Genomic DNA, 16,180 nt, shown 5'->3' with positions numbered 1-16,180 from the left:
CCCAAAACACGCTCCACAATCTGTTGTAAATGCTGCAAGCTGAGCCTGCGAGGCTTTGCTTTGTTAAAGACTGTCATGTCCAAGGTGGAAGGACAACCAAAAGGTCACAATAAATAAACTGAATACAAAATTGCTTAAGGCAATAAAAGGAGACCACAGACTTTCATTACAGCTCTGACATGCACCAGGAGACACTTCAGGATGTTAAATAAGCTGGGGTTTGTGTCGATGGGCTTCGTTGTTTTCTGTTGTTTCTTTCCCTGCTACACCAATACTTTGCCAAAACAATCAGGCCTTAACTGCTTGGTATCCCTTTCACAAACACGGGCTGCCTCTATCACTTGCTTCATCATGGCCATTTGCACTGAAAATACATAATCACTGTCAGAGTACAAAGAATCATTACGAATAATTAGTTACTTCCAATATGGCAAGTCAGTCTCATAAATCTTGAATATTTGGCTTTGGTTTTGGAAAGAGATTCCTTAATGGCTACACTTGTGAGACTCTGTTAATTGATATAAAATTGTATTCAAAATTAAATTTGTTTCAACAGATCTAAATCACCCCAATAAATCAGTTTCAGCCTATCTGCTCTAAGGGTTCAAGTACAATTTCTTTTTTTTTTTTTTTTTTGCCTTTGGGAGAAACTGTGAGCTTGCAATCAATGCTTACAGAGCTGCATCTGACCCTCCCCTCGTTGACTAATTGCTTCCATATGCTGACACGGGGTGATTTTGCTGGTCTGAGGAGTCATAAAGGAGGGGGTGGGAGGTGCAGCCCCTCTGCCCAGCCCACCCCTCCTCTCCTGCCAGGCTGGGGTGTGGGGAGCAGGGGCTCCTGTCCCAGCTCACCCTGCGTGTGAGGAAGGCATTGCCTGCCTCTGCTCTGAGTGGGCAAAGGAGAGGAAATTTTAATAAGAAAGAGGAGTTCAAGTCTATCTGTAATAGTCAGATATTGAGGATTTATGCTATTACAGGTAATAGCAGTGTGAATGGTAGCTCTTATGATGCTTTTTTTCCTTCTTCAGAGAAACTGTCTTTTTCATCTGATATCATGGGTGAAAGAAGGTGAGAGTTAATAACAATAGCTTAATTTTACTTGACTGTATATACTCTATTTAGCTTCTGAAATTGTTTCAGGACAGGATGTTATTATCTTTATCCTTGCTTTAAACCACAGAAATGGAGCTCGAGAAACAAAAGCCCAGTGTTCCTCTCCCATAACATCTTTAGTAGGCTGTATTCCTCACCTATGCGGGAGTGAGCCCAAACTCTCTCTGTGATCCTGTGTGGTAAAAATCTGTTGGAAGAATTCCTCATTTGCATCCTGTCTGCATTTGCTGTCTGTTATCTTAAATATCTCTCTAAATTTTTTTTTCTTCTCCTCCAGAGATTCTTTTGTACCTACTTCATCTCAGTAAAGCTTTCCCCACCCCTCTCACAGCTATATTTCTGCTCTCTCTGGAGTGGCAGCCCTGGGAAGGGGAAGCTCCATGGCTGGGATTTCTATGGCATGGGCAGCTCTGGGAAGGCTCTGAGCTCCTCTTGCCTCACCTGGGAAAAGCCTGCAGAGCACCCTGCCTGCTGTCAGGCCCTGCTAATGCTGTGTCTTGCTTGGCTAGGGATGCCTAAATCCTGTTGGGCTCAGTCATCTATTTAATGATGCTTTTGCATGCCTTTAAAATGTTGTGAGTGCACAGCCACTGTCCTCACTGCTTGCTGTGTCCTGGTGCAGGGTGTTTAGAGGTGAGTAAAAATCACCATCTTTTCAATTTTATTGGGTGCAAGTGCTAAAAATTTTCCTTGGGTAGAAATTGCTTCTGTTTCCAAGAGTCTTGTAGGTTGTGCTCGTTTTATTCTTATGTTTGTTAAAGCAATGTGTTCCATTTTAATCCCTTAGTGCATATTATTAATCAGCTCATGCTTCAAAGAAAAGAAAAATTAAAAATTTGCAAATCAACCGGAAAGAACCCTCACCCACCCACCTTGGGAAACCTGAAGGTTAAGACTCTAAGTATGGTTTTGTGTCCTAAGCCTGGAAAGTGAGGAGAAAGCCAGTAACAACTGATTCAGAGAAGGTATATTTGGCAGTCTGCAACTTGCAGACCTCTCCTAATAAAGGCTGGCAGGGTGTGCAAATGGAGCTTAACACATGGTCATGATAAACAGGTGCTGAGACATTTCTGCAGCATTTCTTCCACTAATATTTTGTCTCTTTAAAGCAATCGTCAGGAAGCTGTGTCATCTTAATTACAGAATCTGGGAGTGAGCTATTGACTAGTAGCTGTGTAACTTGTTAATAAAGGCTTCCCTGCAGTGGGATTTTGGCTCTCTGTGCACCAGCAGCAGGCTAAGCACTGAGGGAGGCTGGCAAAATCACAATGATGCATAATTTACACTGGGTCAAGTTACTGTTCATGGCAAGCAGATGAGCTGGACAAGTGTTAAACAGGGCTTCACCTTCACTGCTGTCCATGCCTGTGAGGGGAAATTTATTCTCAGAATGGATGAGGCTTAACTAATTACTGCACAGTTGTATGTCCTGGTGTCTTTGGGTCACCAGACCAACTTTGCACAAACCAAATCAGAAGTGGGCTCAAAGAGAGGAGAATACAATAGTCATAAGGATTGGCTTGACTGCCTGGAATAATTTTGCAAAGAGAAAGGTAGAACTGGAAGTTAGATGAAAGGAAAACAGGAAAGATGGGAATGGCTCTGTTAGAGTGAGTGTGTAATAAGGACTGAATTATTCTGAACACAGAGAATTTTTACATGCACTTTATACTATTGCTAATCTTTTGTTGTCCTTGATCTGATTTGCTGATTTAATTTCACTTCTGCAAATGAAGCAAGGAGCCTCAATTTATTGAGGGGGCTGTGAAGGCCTTTGGAAGGGAATGTATTGAATTTCAGAAAGCATTTTCCAAGAAGGTAGCCTGCCACAGTCTTGTGCTGTAGGACTTCCTTTGGAAGCATATATTTCTCCCCCATAAGTCTTTTGAACAGTTTAATACCACACATGTTTCAAGAGAATGAAATCAATAACAATCTGTACCTTTCTAACCTGAAATGCAAGCTCTGCACGGCAGGAGATCAAGCTATGCAATTAACTGTTGTCCTTTCAAAGGAATTCTGACAGATATTTATAGTTTACTGTATTCCATTTTCCTGCCATTGGAATATAACAGTACAACTGAATGCAGCTGACTGGAACTATGAAATAATTATAGCAATAACTATTTCCTTCTCTACTGGGGAAATCTTGTAAAGTGCTGCATGTGGGAACTGCTGATGTTCTTGCCCCTCAAAATCCGGTCCTTACCTTCAGTTTATCAGGCATCCCTGGCTAAGTCACCCAAGAGAGAGTTTTTGTTCCATTACCTTCAGCTTTTCCTAAAGTCATGTTCTGAATCTCACGTTCATCTTGATGTGGAATGAATCAACACTGTAGAAATAAATGCACTTTAAAAAGCTTTCTATATTTGTGCATGGACAGTGTATGAAGTAGAAAGACCTCTCTGTAGTAAAATAAGTCATATCTTTGTGTGGGAGTTTGGAGCAGTCTATTAAGATGAAACTATGCAATATTACCAGAAGTGAATAGATTGGCATTTGACTGCTAAGCACTTTGCAAATTTTGATATAAAGGCACTTATTTTATACCCTGAGCTGTAACTGTAACTTATGTGCTCGTGCTGGTGACTTAGTAGCATAATGACAGACCATTGTTACTGAGCTAGTTAGTTTTAAGCAATCTTTCCTAACAGTATGCTTGAGGATGACATTCATTTGCTGCAAACTTATGAGACATTGATGCATCAGGAAAATAGTGATGCTGAATCTTTGTGGTACCTCTCTTGCTGGCTCAGTATGAGCGTCTTACCAGGGGAGAGTTGCTGTGTTGGACAGTTTAGATGCCTCTTGCCACTAGTAATGCCCTCAGCTATTTAGCTAAAGGCTGTAAACTTCCAGCTTTAGGGCTGTAAACCTGCAGAGGAGCACTGCAGCTTCCAGCATATGGTGAGATTTAATCATTGCTTTGCCACATGGCCATTTCTGTCACTCTGGTTGAATGTCTGCAGATGCTTCCCAGGACTTTGCAAACCAGGATCAGCTAGATCTGGTGCTTTGGGGAGCTGTGTGGAAGGGGATTGTGGTGTCATTTAAAAAACCCAGAAGCTCACAGTAGGACAAGTAGAAGTGGAAAAGTGTCTTCAAAGAAAGTGTTGGAATTATTTTCATAATGATGTTTACCAAGGTATAGTAAAGAATAAGTGTCCAGATGCCCTCCACCTCCACCCATGTGGACTGGGCATGAAGTTAGCCCCTCCTTCCAACATGAAAAGAATGAGAATAGGGAAGAGAAACTGTTCTCACTTTATTCTCACAGGTGGCACGGACAGCTTGTGGCTGTTGAGTAATACTGTATTGTGCAGCTGCCTTAGAAACTGGTGGTACTGAGTCATTCCCAGGTAATCATTTTGTTTTGGAGTCCCCCCAACTTGTATTAAGACTGGGTGGATAAGTGGTGGTACTGAAACATGAGGATAAATTCAACATCCGCCTCTCCCAAGTTTGCATTTTTTGGAACTGCCATAAATGTGAAGTCCGCTAGAAGGAAAGAAGTGAAGGAAATGGAGAACATCCTCTAAATTAACCAGATCTGGGAGCTCCCCATGTTTTTCCATAAGGGGCTCTGGAATGCACCTGCCTGACCCTCTGGTGTAGTAAAACCTTAATCTGTGTGACTCAGCTTCTGGAAGTTTGTGCACAGAGGGCAGGTTTGGGGTTTCTGCACAGGGAGCTGGTGTGTGTGTGTGTGCAGATCAATACCAGAGCTGAGAACTCTCCTCCTGAGAGGCCTGGAGCAAACAGTACATTATTCATGTGCTCCTCTCCTCTTTCCTGTGCATTATGTAAATACTAATCAAGGTGAAATTGGACTTGGTTTATTTTTGCAATATCCAAGCAGAAATTACTCTAATGGTCTTCTAGAGGGGTCCTGAGCTTTTCTAAGTCTTGGGCTTGGGTTTTCTACTGCATGGGCTTCAGGCAGAGCCCCTGTGTAGGCTCACAGCTGACTGCTGGAATCCCAAGAGCTGGTGCTCTGTTGTTCCCAAGCCTTGCCCTCTCCTTTGCCTACAACAGGAATGTGAAAAAGACCGTGTCTTGTCCTGCCACTGCCCTCTGACCACAGCTGGTGGTACTCTTCTGATAAGCAGCAGCAGCTTTTATTCCATTTATCCAGCATTTTGTTAGCTTTACATCTTCTACCCCTCATCCTTGAGTTTTTCACTTTGTGTTTATGACTCTCTCAGTGAGGTTTTTTTTTTTTTCCCAGTTCAGCTGGGAGCAGGGGATTTCTCTGGGAATGTTTCACAGCTTTCAATTTGTTTTGTGGTTTCAGCAGTCTGGTGTTGGTTGTTCGTGTTTACTTACAGCACTGCTGTATTTTTTTCACCTGTCTGTAGATCTGGGAAAAAAAGGTGCTTTGCTGGCAGAGCTGCCAACCAAAGTCTCTTGTTCTTGTGTGGTGAGAGCTGGGGCACTGCAAGGCTGCCACGAAGTGCATGGGTGTGCCTGCTGAGCAGGGCAGCTATTAGTTCTGTGCATGATGATGGTTTCTGTGATGTGCATGACTTTCTCTGTTGGGAAATGAACTGTGAACACCTACTCATTTTTCATAGGCCAAATTACAGTGCTGTTTCTGCTCTCTGAATTGCCTACACCTCAAAAAGAACGTCCCTAGGATCCTTTAGTGCAATAGTAATGAAATAGCTGGGGCTGAGCAGCTCTCCTGTTAGCAGGAGCCACCTCTATAAATTTAGCCATTTGCTTTCTGCCTGGCAGACTTCTGATGCACTTGATGTACTTCTTCACCCTTTTATTTTTTTACACTCAAGGTAGCCTTTGTGTGCTTGTTGCTCAAGCTTTAACTGTGATTAAACCAAAGGAAAAGATTTTGGAATCAGTGAAATTTTGCTTAGATTTCTGTCACACTGAAAAGCTCAAAGGCAGCAGCTTGGAGAAAGCAAATTAAAGTAGACATTGCTATTTTTTCTTGAGGGAAGGGGAAAAACATTACCAGTAGCATTGCTGCTAAAATAAATAATACAAATTTAGACCTTGGAAACAAAGGAGCACAACTGTCAAAGAAATCATTCCCAAGTTGGAATTCATATGCTTCCACACTTATATCTTTGGATGATCATGAAATTCTGTTCATGCTTTTTAGTCAAAGAGTTTCCCAGTGGTATTTAACAGCTCAAATATTTGTGCATAAGGAGTTTTTTATTTCCTTCTCCTCTAGTTTTGGGGTAATTCCTGATTTGGTCTAGCAGAAAAAAAAATGCTTAGTGGAGCTTTTGACTCTCGAAGTAGCAGGACATGGCCAGTAATAAAGTTGTAGGGGAGCAGAGCCCAGAAATGGAGGAGACAGGACCCTTGATGAAATGGGAGCTGTGGGATCTGTCTCATCAAGCAACTGTCAGAGCTGCCTTCCACCTCCAGGCTGACCATGGGGAATTCATGCCAGTGCATTACCCAGGGAATCAGGTGTGTGTCTGCATACAAAGATGGCTTCAGTCTCTCTCTGATTTTCCTAATGTTACATCTCAGCCTCTGTGTGTACACAGCTGTGTTTTGTTGACTTCAGAAAATAAAAATCCATTTTTTCCTCAGTATTCTGAGGTTTGGCCACTGTGGTCAAAACTGTGAAAGGTTTTCCTTAAAATCAAGCTTTCCAATGCAGCAGGACAGAAAGAATACTGCCAGACAGTCAATTTGAGCTTCAGAGCTGTGCAGGTACTTAGAAGTGCAATCCATCAGGTGCTCTGATCTACAAGTCTGGCTGAAATCTTGCAGCCGTCAGCATGACATTGCTCCCAGTCACATCAAGTGTGACGAATTGCTAATAGATGTTTTGAAAGGAGAACTTAAATTAGCTTCCCAAAATTCACCTCAAGAATACAGGGTCTGTCTGCAGCTTGGATGTTAAGGTATGATTTTAGCCTATTTTTAAAAGTCACTAACAGCAGTGTTGTTTGGTTTTTTATTCCCCCCTCACAGCTGCCATTTTAACTCGTGTTTAGCTGGCTGTTAAACAATCCTGTGTTCTGCTAGAGCACACAAACTGTGCTGGCAGGTGACTAAGATCAGAAGGAAAACTAGATACGTTTGTTTCTTCTTGGTGGCTGTGGCTTTCAGTTCAGAGCAGAGGCAGGCGTGTCAAGCATGTAATGTGGGTGCTGTAGGATGTGTGTAGGTCTCGCGTCAGCTCCCATTAACTCCGCTTGTACACAGAGTTCAAAGTAAACTGCCACGTGATCAGCAGCATGAACTCAAGCTTTTGGTCATCCTGAGCAGGGAAAAAGAGCTTGTTCTGGTTCTGGACTCCTCCTGAGAGGGCAGAGGATGCTCATAATGTGCTTCCTCAAAGCAGAAAGAATTTGTGTTGGCATCTGCTGAGGGCAGAGTTCTTCACTGAGGCAAAGTTGCTCTGCTTTATGCTGAGTGGCTGCCCCAAAAAACAAATGGGGATGAAAAGGGTGATCATCCAAAAAGTAGAATGAATGTGGAAAAGCAAATTTCCAGAGAGGGTAGGTGTAGGGATTTAGCTGTGCTGCTGCTAATGGGTTGCTCATGGCCCAGACTTGTGTTCCAAGCAAGTGTGCCCAAAAGTCTGAGTGTCCATTACAGGTCAGTCATTTCCTTGCCTCAGTTTTCTTTTCCCCCTCATTTGGATTGCCAGTTCAGCAGGGAGCAGCTGCAGGGGACAGTAGGACCGAGTGCTGGAACTCACTTTTAAGTACCTGTTTTATGCTTTGCAAGAGCAGCTGGAGAGAAGGGATAAATTACTATAAATTGCCAGTCTATGCAAAAAGGTGTTTGCATAAATTATTGGAGAGCCCACTTGAACTTGTTGAGCAGTGCTCCCACCAGCATTAAGAGGTCACTTAACCCTCTGTGCAGCCCTGCAGCGGAGCCCAGTCATGCATTGCAGAATTCAATGAGTTCCACCATTTTTCTTCTGAGCATTGCCCAGAACTGATGCAAAGTGACATCTGACAGCACAGGCAAAGCAGTGACAATGCTCTGAGACACTAATAATAGCTGTAGAGCTGGAGCAGTTTCCCTCTATCCTTATTTTTTATTAGATTCTCCCCCCTTTGGTGAGGAAATGTTGTCATCCCTGGCACAGTTTATCCTTGGAAACCACCTTTGCTGAGCCATTTAATCACAAGACTGGCTGCACAGTGGAGTCAATGTGCTAGGAATGCTCCCACCATAATCTCTTTAAAGAACAGCTGATACCTCATTGAGAACTTTGGGAAAAAAACCCACATTCCTCTTGGGTGATCCTTGCCACAGTTAGGAGCAGTGAGGGGTGCTGGGGGAGAGGCTGAATCATCCCTGGAACAGCGTGGCAGCAAACACCCCTAGAAAAGCAGGCTGCAAATCCTCCTGTGCAAGCTCCTTCTCTTCCCCCCTCCATTTCCTTTGTTACTAAGGAGATTTACATTGAAACAAGCTCTGCAGGAATCCTCAGGTTCCTTGCAAGGAGATCTTAATATTGCTACTCGTTTATAATTAGTAAAAGACAGAGGATATTAGAAAGGCTTCCTGTGAGGGATTCTTGGGGCCAAGTTAGAGTAAAAAGGGAAAAATTATGAGTAGCCCTCAAAACCTCAATTGTGTGGCTGTGGTCAATTTGATGGGAACCCAAAGGCAATCCCAGGGGCAGAGCAGTAATGTGAGTTGCTTCACTAGGACAGAAGTAGATCAATCTTTGTTATTGTTTTTGTATTTTTATTTCATGATCTCCTGCTTCAGTTGTTTGTTCCTTGCACTCTTGCCTATTTCTGAAAGTTATTTATCTTCTTATCTATTTATCTGTTATTTATCTTTTGTTTAACCGTTGGAGTCAATGCTCTTAAAGGCCTTTTCCAACCTAAACAGTTCTGTGATTTTGTGATATCACCCTGCTATACCCAAGTCAGCTGCAAGGCTGCAAAGAGCAAATGAGACTCCAGGATGCCTGGATTTATTGAGTCAGGTGTTTTTAACCAGTGCTCCATGGATAAGGAAGACAAGGGGCACTGATTTTATTTTTTTCTGAGTGCTGGAGTTGGAGGAAGACATGGATGCCTAAGGAGGACCTTAAGCAAGAGTTGAGGCACTTAAATCCTAAAGGATAATCCTGACTGCTCCCACCTAGTTCTGTAAGCAGCTGAGTATCACCACCAAGAGGGTTCCTCAGGTACTTAGAGCTCTCCTCTGCATGCCCAGCGTTATCCAAGTCTTGTTGATGCTGACCTGCTCCAATCTGATCTCCCTCCTAAGCCTGGCAAGATTAACAGGCTGGGCTTTCTCCTGCCTCCTGAGCTGTGCTGGTGGCGCAGGCAGAGCACACACAGCTGCGAGGGACATTCCAGAGCAGGGCGAGAGTCTGGGGCATCCTGCTGCTGCTGTAAAATAGCACTGAATATTAAATGGCAAGCAAGGAGTTGTTGTGGGGGTTTGTCCAGTCCTGTGTGCTCCTCTGCTGCAGCACTCTTGGCAGACTTTGCATTTTTGCTTTGCAGGAGCCTCGTCTCCCTCATCTTCCTGACATCTCTGTTGTCATTGCCCTCTACCTCTGACATCTTCATGCATCTCTGCCATGTTCCTGTTGTCTTCCCAGAGCTCCTACATTCAGCTGTGTCATAGCTTCTGCTTTTTCCTGTGTCCTCTGGTTGCTGCTGGGAGGGATAAAACCCAAAGGCTCGAGGGTGGGCTGTTGGAGCAGTGTCTGTGCTGGGCAATGTGATATCCTGTGTGTGTTAGACAAGTTCTGCATGCAAGGCAGTGCTGAGCTGTTTTCCAGTGCCATCTGTCTGAGTCCACGTGGCCATGGGAGGTCTGGAGTTTGTTTAAAACTAAAGCAGTCTAAAGTGGTTTTGATGCAAGGCAGAAATTGGCAGAATTTAGTCCATAGAGTGGGCAACATGGAAAATGGTTTGAGAATGGAATTGTTGGAGATTTTTCAGTGTGAAGGTGAATGGAAAGAAAGCATGGAGAAGGGAGGAATTGGTAGGATCCTGTAAAAGAGCAGCTGAAATCTTAGAATGATAGTTTCCTCCCACCTCAGCCCCCATCTCATCTGCTGGTGTCTTAGTGTGCATTCAGCAAGCTAACAGCACCAGGTCCTCTTTCACCTTGGCAGCACCACTGGTGATAGATACTATTATCCACCTCTATGGTTACTGATTCTTTTTGCCAAGTGTTCCACACCACTATTTTTTTCCCCTGTTGATTATGCAGAATCTTCTGACCTTTAGAAATATGGCACTTCTGAGTGCTGCAGTGGAAACCAGCCTTTCCCTTTACATCTCTCCTCAACTCCCTGAGCATTGCTATAAAACACATTTTTTTTCTTTTCCCCTTCCAATATATTATATTCTTGTAGACTTAACCCTCAGGAAATCAACATCTGGTAGCAATTATTATCTTAATCTGAGGTGGCTGAATCTCCTGCCTTACAGCAGTGAAGGTCTAGAATTCCTTTAGCATGGGGAGTCCACCAGCAAGGGCAGAAGCTTTCTGTGAGATGAGGACATTGGCACACTTCCCAGCACCTGTTGGTAGCACAAAGGGGTATGTTACAGGCTGGGCTGTACAGTCCCAGGGTAAAGAAACACCATGAGGCCATTAAACACCCACTTTAAATGGCACCTTTGATCAAATTCCTCACCAAAGGCAGCATTTCTGTGCAGCCCTGTGTTCCTGCTTTGCAGATTACATCCCCAGATGTACAGCTCTCAGGAGACCAGAGGGGAAGGAATGTCATGCACACAATAGAGCTGGAAAAACCTTCTGTCTTAATGGTGTCCCATCAAATCTTATCTGATAACCTCTCCTTTTGAAAGTATGTGGAAAGCCAAAAATAAGAACAAAGCAAACCATAGACACAGACTTGCCCTGACCTGTCTTCTGGGCTGTATCTCTGTGGAGCTCTCCTTGCTTGCTCTACTTGTCTTGCTGTGACCTCTCTCTCTCATCTTGCTATCAAACTCACTTGCTGGTGTGGGAAGCTCCCCCTCCTTTCCTCCTTTCCAGCCTCTCCTGTTTGTAACAGCCTCCTCATGCTTGTCTGCCTTATCCACTTTGTCTAATATTTTCAGCAGAGATTAGAAATATCTTTTCTTCTGACTCTCAAAGTTCTGAATTCCTCTATCTTCCTGCCACTGCTTATCTTGCTGTTGTATTTTTAAACTCTAATACACTCCAGGATATGGTTGTCATCAGGGACACTTGAACAAAGTAAAAGGAGTGTAGCAACCTTCCAAAATTCTCAGCAGAAGTGCTTTGTCAAAATAAGAAAGTTCAAGGCAGAAAAATCTATATCTGTGTTTTTTTGTTGTTGAATAGTGACAACATATGATAGCAGAATGATTTTGGAGCATGTTAACTGCATTCAACCTCTGCCTGGGATATCCGCAGCTGCTTTTGTGGTAAAATCTGTTCTGCTCTGACCCATCATTGTATCGTTTGTAGTTTGAGGCCTCTGTGGTACTGGGAGGCTTGCAGCAGCTCATTACCAGCAGTGTGGAAGGCAGAAGATTGCTGCTAGCCCAGTCTTTCTGTCTGCACAGATGAGTGTTCAAACAGAGGAGGAACCATGTCTTGTAGCTGGTACCAGACCAGGGAAATGAGCTCTGACCTCCCCATCCCAGCCAACAGCAAAGGCTGTGGGCCATCCTTCTTCTCCTCTGGGGTTCCTCCAAAGATGAGGTGTCTGGGTGCTCCCTACCAGTGAATCCCTTGAATGCTTTGAGCTTAATGAAAAAGCCTTTAAATACTTCAGTTTCCAGAGTTTAAAGAAAGAAGTACCAGATCTTATTGTCCCTCTGCTTAGGCGGTGCAAAGAGTTTGTGCTACAGGCTATTGAAAGTTTTACCCTAAAGCCTTGGGCTGACACCCATGTGGCTCAGGAAGCTCTTACTGAATATAGACCCAGGTGCTCTCCATTTAAAACTTTCTGGTTGGTCCATAAGAGACCTCTGAGTGTTTTACCTCAAATGAGGGCTTGTCAGACATTGTGGGGGTAGTAAATAACAATTTCCTTTATTACTGCTGCCCACTTGGGATCGTGAGTTGCTATATTCAGAACAAGGTTATTTTCCTTCCCTTTGGTTTGCTGCATTGTACCTGCCCTGAAGACAGCTGTGAGATGCATATCTGCCTTTTGAAACCATGCCCTTGCAGTGTCTGATGTTCCTTTTCACATTGCAGTGCCCACAGCTGTTTTCAGGGATTTTTCTAGGAGTGGAGCATTAGCAGTGTGCAGCACAGTGTCTGCACTCTGAGTTGTTTACAAAACCATTTTACTGTCTCTCCCCTTTATGTCTTGTACTCGTTGTGGGTTCATATCTCTCCTCATTTCAGGAGGCATTATTACCTTCTTTATGGAAGTGAAATACTTAAAAATGTGAAACTTGGCTGTTAGAGAATGGCAATGAGGTTGTGCCTCTGTGGGCACCTAAAGAGCACCTTCCCTCCTCAGGGGGGAAGATGCCCACTGCCTGCTCCAAAACTGGCAGCTCCTCATCAAGAAAGGGCCAAACTTCCTCCTGATGTTAACCCTGCAGCTCCAGTGTGACAATTCAACAAATCCCTTCTAATGCTGTGTATGTTTACGAGGAAATTAATTACTGCTTTTGTTTTTTTTTTCCCTAACTGATTTTATTTTGGGGATGGTAAGTTGTTGCTTTGCCATAGGGGGGAAAAAATCAAAAGAAGAGGCACATGATTTCTGCTTCTTCTGAAATCACAGTTTTGTTATGCTGAATAGCTGCAAACTATTTGCATTACAATGTACTGTAAATAAGAGATGCCACCGACTGAAGTGTAAACTGAGCAAAATGTGGGGAGCTCTCAGCACAACGGGATTTAAATGGTTTAAGGTGAGATTGGACAGAACTCCAAGGTGAGAACACAAGGTGCTGGGTTTTGGGTCTCACATAAACCCTGTGGTCAGCAAAAATCCTCACCCTAAGATGCCCAGATGATCTCAATTTTCAGTGTAAGTAATGTAATGTGTGTGGTATAGGTGCCAAAACCGTCAGGCAAAGAGGATGGGAGGGAATATGAAACCCTGTAGAACAGGATTAGGCAGGATTAAAGTCTAAAATGATCATGCTGCACCATGTAGCAGATATTGCCACAGCCAGCTCAGTAAAACTCAGTGGGACACTTGACATTGCACATTTTCAAGCAGCAAGTCTTAAATCTATATTCATGTGGAACCTTCTGCACTCAGTCTGGTGGGAACAGGAGCACGGCACAGCTTCAGGTGGTGGCTCAGGGGAATAAAGCACAGGCTGCTGCTGGCAGGGACAGATCTCTGCTAGGAAAATGGAAAGCAACTGAATGATGTATGTAATTATGTTTGTTTGCAGGGCTGTGTAATTTCTACAAACCCACTGAGAATCCCTTAAACCTGAGATTAAAACCAGCTATAGATATATTTTTAAAGTTGTCTGTATGTAATTATATGTAGGTACATAGCAGTTGGTGTAATGGTGTAATACCTGCCAGTTCAACAGCCCAAAGCATATAAACATTTACCTCTATAAATTAAATCATACACTTAAATGCTTTGCTGGACAGAGAAGTACTTAAGCATTTTGCTTAAATGTTGGGCTGAATCAGGTTGGAATGAATTTGAGCTCTTCCCATCTCACTGTTGGCAGGAAACCGGTCACTTAGAGCTGACCAGTGTCAGAAAGCTGTTCCAGAGATGTGTTCTTGCATCAGCACTGTGTGTCATCAGCCCTGTGTCCCTGGTGCTGCTGGGGCTTTGGCAGGGTGGGAGGACCAGGATTCAGGATCTGTGTGGCAGAGCTGGTTGCAGTCTGGAGCTCTCAACCCGCTGTTCTTCAGCCTTTGCATCAAACACAGCTTTGAACTGCTGCAGACTCCAGCCTCTGCCAGCCCCTAGCCATGAGGTAACCCTTTGCTAGGCCCAATATGAGTCATAGATGGGGAGGATATCTCTGGTTTCCAATTAAAAAGAAAGAAATGGTGAAGCTCATAATCGTGAGCAAAAGGTCTCTGTGTAGTAATGGGAACCAGCTGGTGTGGCAGGCCATTGCAGGCTCAAACCTTTGTTCAAAACGTGGCCCCACCATTATCACGGTTGGAAACAGTCCTTGGTGCTGACACAGTAATGACAGCTTCATGTTTTAGACACATCTAATGGCACTAAGTCCTGATCTTAGCCGGCATTTATCAAGATAAGTAAGCCAGGCAGGCAAGAGCATGGTGGGCTGACTGCACTCCTTTTGATAACGATGTGCGTGTTTCCTCTCTTGGAAGAATAATGAACAGAATATGACTGTCAAAATATTTCCCTCTGGAGAGATTCCAAAATAACTGACACTTACATGAGCTCAGTGCCATCAGCACTGTGAGCTTCCTCACAAACCTGGGAGAAGTGGAGCTGTGACCAGGAGATGTGAGAAAACAATTCTCCCAGGCTTTGAGGATAAATCCTCACAACTCTCTGTTGTTCTCTCTTGCAATTGGACCTCTCTTGGGAACAGTTTCAGGGACACTGAGTGAGATAGTCCTTTAAAAGGACAATCCTGGTGATTTCAGTGAGGTTGGTTCTCATGTAGCCTTGTCTTACTCTTGCTTTATCTGGAATTTTCACTAGAATTATCCAATCCAGCAGAGAGTCAGGCCCTGCAAGTTCGACTTCATAATTCTGGGATTTTCCTTTCTAATCTGACTGGGAAATAGCTCAGCTAATGACTTGTCTTGCAGAATGGAGTGCACACACAGACTGATGCAGAGCTTAATGTGCTTGTCTGGTGCAGACAAGCCCCCTCTCAGCTCCTTGCCTTTGAGAATTCTGGGAATTCATCTTCAGCAAAGAGGCTCCTTCCAGGAGCAGTGGCTGTTTTAGGGAGAACCCATTAAAAAGGCATGGCTGGGAATGTGGAAGGCATTACAGAGTGCGCTGCTGAGCTTCTGTCTGACCCAGAAAGGAGTGTGTGGGGCTGTTTGGAGTCAGCAGTGCTGTGTTGAGCTGGAGAGGGGCAATGGTTGCACTGGGATCGCTGCTGGAACGGTGGAGAAATGCTGCAGCACAGCTCAGGGCTGGAATGTGGGCACAAAGGGTTCTCCCTGCACAGCAGGCCAGGTCATGCTGCTGATTAAACATGTCCTGCCAAGGTGTCATAACGCTGGGCAGCAGGGAGTTAGGAGAGCAGGGTGTGCAAGACTGGATTAAGGTGAGTTTGTTTGCTTTTAATTCTTTCAGATGTAGATTTGTCCCTGTTAAGCTGAGATGAACTTAGTTTTTGCTGTCAGCAAAGGGCTGACACTCATGCTGATGGAGTGACTCCTGTGTTTTTGCTGACCTCTGTTCCATGCTATTCACTGTAGTTTCCATGAATTTTCTGTATGGGCAGCCAAGAAAATGTCTTGTAGCTGGGGTTATGAGGTGTGTGTTTGTGCGTGCCTGTCAACTTTTCAGATGCCAAAATCCCCCTTTTCCTGAGTGTTTCAGAGTTATCTGGGGGATGCTAAAGATGACCAGGACAGCAGTAAAATAATATTTATAGAGCTATGTGTTTGTGGAGGTGACTGTGTGTTTTTCTAGGTAAATAGTGCTGGATTATGCAAAATACTGTGTATGTCCATCAAAATCCTCGTGTCACAGGGAATATCTCCCACACAGTTTGGTAGAGAGCTTCTTTTTAAGTGCTGGTGGTAAACCTGTGATGCTGGGTTAGGTTTTTTTATAGCTTGCAAAGGTCCCTGATTGATTTTTCACACGTTTATTTCCACAGCAATAAGGTTTTACATACTGAGATGTGGGAAGGAAATAAAAAAAAAATAGTCACAGGATGTTGAATGTATTTCAAACCCTGAGCCTAAGTGTGTGTCCTTCAAAGACTCTCAGCCTGGGGAGGGTGGGTAAACTAACCAGATGAGAGGTGGAAAGTTTGCAGCTTCTCAAGTAGGGGATCACTTAATTTCCTCGAAGATGCGGTAATTTGAGTGATAAACCTGGCTCAGTGCTGGTGTCACACTGGCGGCAGAGCTTGGCCCTGCCTTGCTGCTCCATCAGCTCAAACACCAGTTGCTGCAGCACTCCCTGGATTGTCATTTCGTGTTATTTCTGTGTG

General features: G+C 44.0%; 1 long non-coding RNA gene across 1 annotated transcript in view; it reads left to right on the top strand.

Annotated features, from left to right (window-relative positions):
* Nucleotides 1-806: 806 nt before the first annotated feature.
* Nucleotides 807-16,180, top strand: part of LOC135454595 (uncharacterized) — a 38,255-nt gene continuing 22,881 nt past the window's right edge. Inside the window, exon 1 of the long non-coding RNA XR_010442145.1 lies at nucleotides 807-979. This is a non-coding gene — a long non-coding RNA (uncharacterized LOC135454595). The remainder of the gene's footprint in view (nucleotides 980-16,180) is intronic.

The sequence above is a fragment of the Zonotrichia leucophrys genome, chromosome 15 (assembly GCF_028769735.1).
Source record: "Zonotrichia leucophrys gambelii isolate GWCS_2022_RI chromosome 15, RI_Zleu_2.0, whole genome shotgun sequence".
Taxonomy (NCBI): Eukaryota; Metazoa; Chordata; class Aves; order Passeriformes; family Passerellidae; genus Zonotrichia; species Zonotrichia leucophrys.
The sequence above is the reverse complement of the archived record's forward strand: the minus strand, read 5'-3'. Positions and strand labels throughout refer to the sequence as shown.